The following is a 6,000-nucleotide window of genomic DNA, read 5'->3' as shown; positions in this document are numbered from 1 at the left end:
TCTCTCTAGGGCAGTGGTTCCCAAACTTGTTCCGCCGCTCGTGCAGGGAAAGCCCCTGGCAGGCCAGGCCGGTTTGTTTACCTGCCACGTCTGCAGGTTCGGCCGATCGCGGCTCCCACTGGCCGCGGTTCGCCACTCCAGGCCAATGGGAGCTGCTGGAAGCGGCGTGGGCCAAGGGACTTACAGGCTGCTGCTTCCAGCAGCCCCCATTGGCCTGGAGCAGCGAACCGCGGCCACTAGGAGCTGCGATCGGCAGAACTTGCAGACATGGCAGGTAAACAAACTGGCCCAGTCCAGCAGAGGCTTTCCCTGCACAAGCGGCGGAACAAGTTTGGGAACCACTGGGCTGGGGATTACATCAGGCTAAGCTCCTGGGTTTGCATTAAGGACACTTACCTGCCAAGAAAACAAGAACCTTGAAATTAATTGTAGGACAACTATAGGGGCAAAATAAACCCCACTCACAAGGCTATGACTAGCATGAAATGGTAAGGGACTCCTAAATGTTTTCTTGATATTGATAATGAGCTGGATTCTGCAAAGTGGTGAGCACCTCTTGGGAGGTGCAGAGCACCCTCAGCTCTGATGGAATTCACTTGAAGACACAAAGCACCTTGTAAGATAGTGTCCCAAAAGTGCAGGGTTGGTAGACATTAGAATTCGAGTTCCTGTTTAGAAATCATGTAGCCTTCTATCAATTTTCTAGCCCTCAGATCCTGTTAGTGGCTGGATATGGCAACCGTCACCAGGAGCCCGATTGTGTTACCCTTCATCACAAAGATTTCACTGTTGGAAAGTGTAGAGTATTCTGATGCTTTCTGAAAGCTATTTGAAATTTGAAGTCAAGAATCAAAGAGAGGTGAAAGTGTAAGAAAGCCTATCCAGTTTCAAGTCAGAGAAGCTTTCTTTTCATACAGAATTTTGAAGGGAAATTGTCCAACTCCTCCACTGTAGGTAGGGCACATTCACAAAGAAGCAACTAAATGCCTATTGCTTGGCTCAAACTGAAGGAAATTCTAACTGGAGCTTTTAATTTCTTCATACATGGTCTATAGCAAAAGAATCACAGATCATCAAATATTTATAACCCATTAAGAATGTTTGGTACTGAGTTTACAAGGTGGTTCCGGGAGTATGTTATTAAGTGCTAAGTCATACTTGAGAAAGCAAATTTAAAGAGATATTTAATGCTTCTTAGTTATGAGGAATAATGATTTGTTGTTGTGGTTTTATACGCACTCAGTAGTAGCAATGTAACCTGAGTATACTCGAGGCAGAAATCTTGCTGGTTTGTTAATAGGTTTTGCATGTGGACACTGATAATGGGCTAGTAACTGTTGTCTTTAACTGGTAGAGTGTAAAGACTGTAAAAATAAAATACTCTTTCCAGATGGAACAACTATTGTGTAATTTTTTTTAAATGGCTGGATCAAGTTTTCAGAAAAAATACAAAAAAAACAAGCTAACAAAAATGCAGTAAGAAAGTCGTTTCAATTAATACAATCACTGTAATTTACAAAAATGACAAATGCAAAACACAAATCTATTGCTCTATGTCTTTTAGCTTCTATTTTCTTTTTTTAACAGAAGTAAACCCAATGCATGAACATAGGTTCAGTGTATTCTAGTTACATAGATAAATAAAAAAATGTTGGCTTAGTAATGATATCACTTATGAGCCACAGTATATCACAACTTTATTAATGTACCAACATGACACCAAATTTCAGAGTGCTTTCCCCCCTTTTCTCACTAATGTAACATTGTTTCCTGCATTAAATCTATGTTTGATTATCCTTTTAAGCATTCTGAATAAGTTAGAGGTCTGTTAGCTTTCCATTCTCATCAGGGTCATCCGTACTAATTTCTTGGTCTTCTTTGGAAGGCATCTTTAATAATTTCAGTATACACATTTTGGGAGAGGAGCTGATCTTCATATTCAAATCTGTGGCTTGAGCCAAAGACCACTGAATCAATGGAAAGACTCCCAATTGTTTCAAGATGTTTTGGATTTGACCTATATTGCTTCAACATCTTTGTAATTTGTGACAAGAGAAAAAGGTTTATAGGACAGGTCAGCTAATTGTTAGAGTATAATTTTTAAACTTTTAACAAAAGTCAGAAGAGCAGAAGCCACAACTGACTCAAGAATGAAAAATGTAATATGATATGGATGTAGAAATACCAAAGATTCTGGAGATGAGAATATGCTTTCTGTCCACTGACCAAAGTGCTCTCAAAGAGGGCAAGAAGAACTTCCCAGCCCCTCTCTCTCTATCTCTCACTCCAGAAAGGTTCTGTCTGATCCTACATCCTCTGAAGTCAGTGGCTAACCTACTAGTGACTGTAATGGGAGCAGGCACCATCAAAGATTGGGACACTCCATTTATACTAGAGCATGGGTGAAATCCTGGCCCCACTTTAGTTAATGGAAGTTTTTCTATTGACCTTAATGAGGTCAGGATTTCGCCCCATGTGTTTTAATCCCATCTCAGTCACATGCATTATTTGATCATTCTACAAAGAGTCACCATTCCATAACTATGACAGGATTAATGTTTTCAGACCAGTCAGATTGGTTGCCTTTATACCCACCTATATGTTATTTTATTCCATTTTCAAGGCCTTGACCTATATATAAAATGGCTCTTGCAATTCCATTTTTAAAGTAGTTTTAAGACATTTTTCAGGAAAGGGAATACGAATTTCTAACTCAATGCAGGTTTAGTAATTATGCATTCTTATTACTACTATTACTGAATATATTGTAGTAGCATTCAGAGGTCCCCATCAGAATCAGGGCCAACTGTGATGGTCATGGTACAAACACTTCAGAAGAAATAGCCCCTATCCCCAAAAGTCTGAAATCTACTGTGGCAAATGGGAGAAAGAAGAGGGATGCAATCAGATGTATACAATTTTTATGTCCATATATACATTGGAGGTTTTTTGTTATTATAAAGTAAGCCTCAATGATCCCCATCTGCTCCTCCATGTACACTTCACTAATTGGCTGTTCCTTATAGGTATCAAAGCAAAGGTGGGTTTTGAGGTGGGTTCTGAGGAAGTTAAGTGTGGTGATCCTATTGATCACTTCAGGGAGGACATTCCATGCATAAGGGTTAGCACTAAAAAAGGTGCAGAGATATTTATGTAAGAAGCTGACTCCAGGATGGATGAGGCTGCTATTGTTGAGGGGAGGAAGCTGGGCACATTATAAGACATGAGAGAAATTAAGTAGGGAAGCTATAAACAGCTGGAGCTCACCTATATTATTAATGGCTCATTTTGATTTCTTTGAAGTCAATGGTGAATTTTGCTCTAAAATCAAAGGCATGATGTGGCCCATTGTGAGCAGGTCTGGCCCACTAGCTGTGGAAACAGCAGATCTATTAAATGATTGAAAACCTTTAAATATCAAAGAATGAAATGTGCTTATTTTGGTAACAATAAATAGCCAGGCACTAAATGACTGGGGAAAAAATCACTGTACATTAACCTTCTTCTAAACTGACATAGAATTGATGAGGTTTGTGGGATGGGTTAAGTGTAAAAAAATAGATTTCAGAAATTGAACTGGGGAAGGAGCACACCTATGGCCAAGATTGTGTACTGGAAAAGATTCAGATGGGACACTAAATACACCAATGGTTATTTACTATGGGATTAATTTCTTTCACATTAGAGTATACCTATTATTTTTCTTTAGGTTATGCTTAAACAGCCATCTAATTAAAAGGAATGGATCTTCCATTAAGCTCATAGCTGAACAAAACACTGTCTGCTCTGCAAGAATATTTTTATTTGATAGGTAATATGCTGCATAATTACAATTAGCAGGATATTTCATTTAACCTTCAGAAATTATCTTATCATTCCACCATAACTGAGCATTCCTTTCTGGGTTTGTGGGTCAAGGAAAGGGTTAAAATTCTCTATCACTATCTTGATCTTTGTTGAAATGGTGTATGGGAATGAAATGGTTGCCAATTTCTTTGCAATGCATTCTGACTGTACGGGAGTTCTTTTTCTCCTGACAGGCAGGTGAGATCAAAGTGGTGCAGGACAAAAGGGGCTCAGCAGTGATTTGTCAGGGGACGAAAGGCAGTCCTGTCTGGGAAAGTGGCTGTAGCCCAGAACGAGCCTTCAGATCACTAACACACTAAAGAAATCATGGCATGAGAAAAAGTACAGCAGAAAAGGTTCAAAGGTCAGTTTTATTTGGTTTGGATTATTGGTGCCTCCTTTTAAACCAAAGAGCAAGAGGGAAAAAGAACAGGCTAATAACCCTTGTTATTGTCCAGGAAAAAACTCTTTTGTACACATTGCTTGGAGATTGTCTGTAATTAAAATGCTGTTTTTAGAACAAGGGCCTGATCCTGAAAAATCCTTACTCACGTGAGTAGTTCTTAGTCACATGAATAGCCCCATGGAATTCTTCAAGTACACAAAGAGAGTACAGGTTTGCAGGCTTGGGCACTAAATTTGGATTGGGGACATTCCTTGTGTTTGTGTGTATTCCTCAGAGGTTGGCATTGCCCTGTTTTTCAAATAAAAATAGGAGTGCAATGAGTAATCTAAGAAAAGATTTTTATTTAAAAATTTGTTTGTAAGATCTCAGGGGGAAAAAGCCTTTGTAGAAAGACTAAATTAATCCATTAGTTTTGTATTATATTAAAATATAAGAAAATAATTACCTCCCTCAGACCTAAGCAATTGGACTGATCCTGCACATAAATAAAAATAATGAACCAGATCCTCAGCTGGTGTAAATTGACACAGATCTTTCAATTTCAATTCAACTATATTGATTTATACTAGCTGAGGATCTCCCCCTCCCCCCAATAATTATATATTTTATAAATTGTTTTGGACTAGAAACTAACACACTCTACATTTGAATCCAGAACTGAATGTCTCATTCCTTGATCTGGCATTTTTAGCTCCCGTTGAAAAGTGTCAGCCATACTAGTGGATCAAGAGTGGCTTTGAAAAGACTTCAATAAAGCCTTCTAAGTCAGAGGATAGTTATGGTGATATGGACCCTTTGCATAAACCTCTGCAGGAAGATGCAGGGTGACCTTGCCTCCAGTTTCTCAGTACAAAATAGCATTAATCATGCCTGATGTGCTTACATGGAATTTGTTCCTTGGCTTCACCTTCTCCATCTTGAATGGAGTAGAGGAACAGATAAGCAGAAAAGGGGGAGGGAGGAGGTCAGAGCAGACTCCTGTCTTTGTACCCTCTTCTTTTCTTCTGTCTTACCGCAATAATAAATATTTGTTGAAATTTTATGGTTCAGTTAGCTTTAATATGATACTGAAAATAGTATGTACATTTATGCAGGGAAATAGTATATTTCCAGGTAAATGGAAAGATGTTTTGGGGTCCATGTCAAGATTTCCTCCTATGAAGAACATGGTTCTCATTTTCGTAATCTAGCCTCTGATTGCAGAAAAGGAAATTTCTATGACCGAGGCAGAAATACCCTTCGTTTTTGAGTAAACTTCAACAATCATTCCTGAATGCCTTGTCAATATTAGTTATTTTAATGTATTATTTACATTGTGGAAATGCCCAGAGGCCACGATCAGGATTAGGGCTCCATTGAACTAGGTGCTCTATAAACATTTAAGAAGACACAGTCCCTGCCCATAAGAGCTTATGGTACAATATAAAAAGATAAAATTGACAAAGGTCAAGGAAAAAGAGATACAATATACAAACAAAGTGGTCCAAAGGGTAGCAGGCACCCATGACTTTAATTCCATCTTTGTTTATTTTACAAATTTGATTGTATATTTGTTTTATTTATGACAAAAACATGTGCTCAGTATCCAAAAACTAGTATATATGAAAAAGCCTATATTCACTGTCCATTCAAAGGACTGTTAAAGCGTGGTCTCTAAACTGTTATTCTTTCAATGAGGTTGGGTGAGAATTATACTTGAAAACCTGAAGAGAACCTTATAAAAATTAAAGAACAATAAAAATAAAAAT

The sequence above is a fragment of the Eretmochelys imbricata genome, chromosome 6, assembly GCF_965152235.1.
Source record: "Eretmochelys imbricata isolate rEreImb1 chromosome 6, rEreImb1.hap1, whole genome shotgun sequence".
In the NCBI taxonomy this organism is placed as follows: Eukaryota; Metazoa; Chordata; order Testudines; family Cheloniidae; genus Eretmochelys; species Eretmochelys imbricata.
This window is presented reverse-complemented; position numbering follows the sequence as displayed.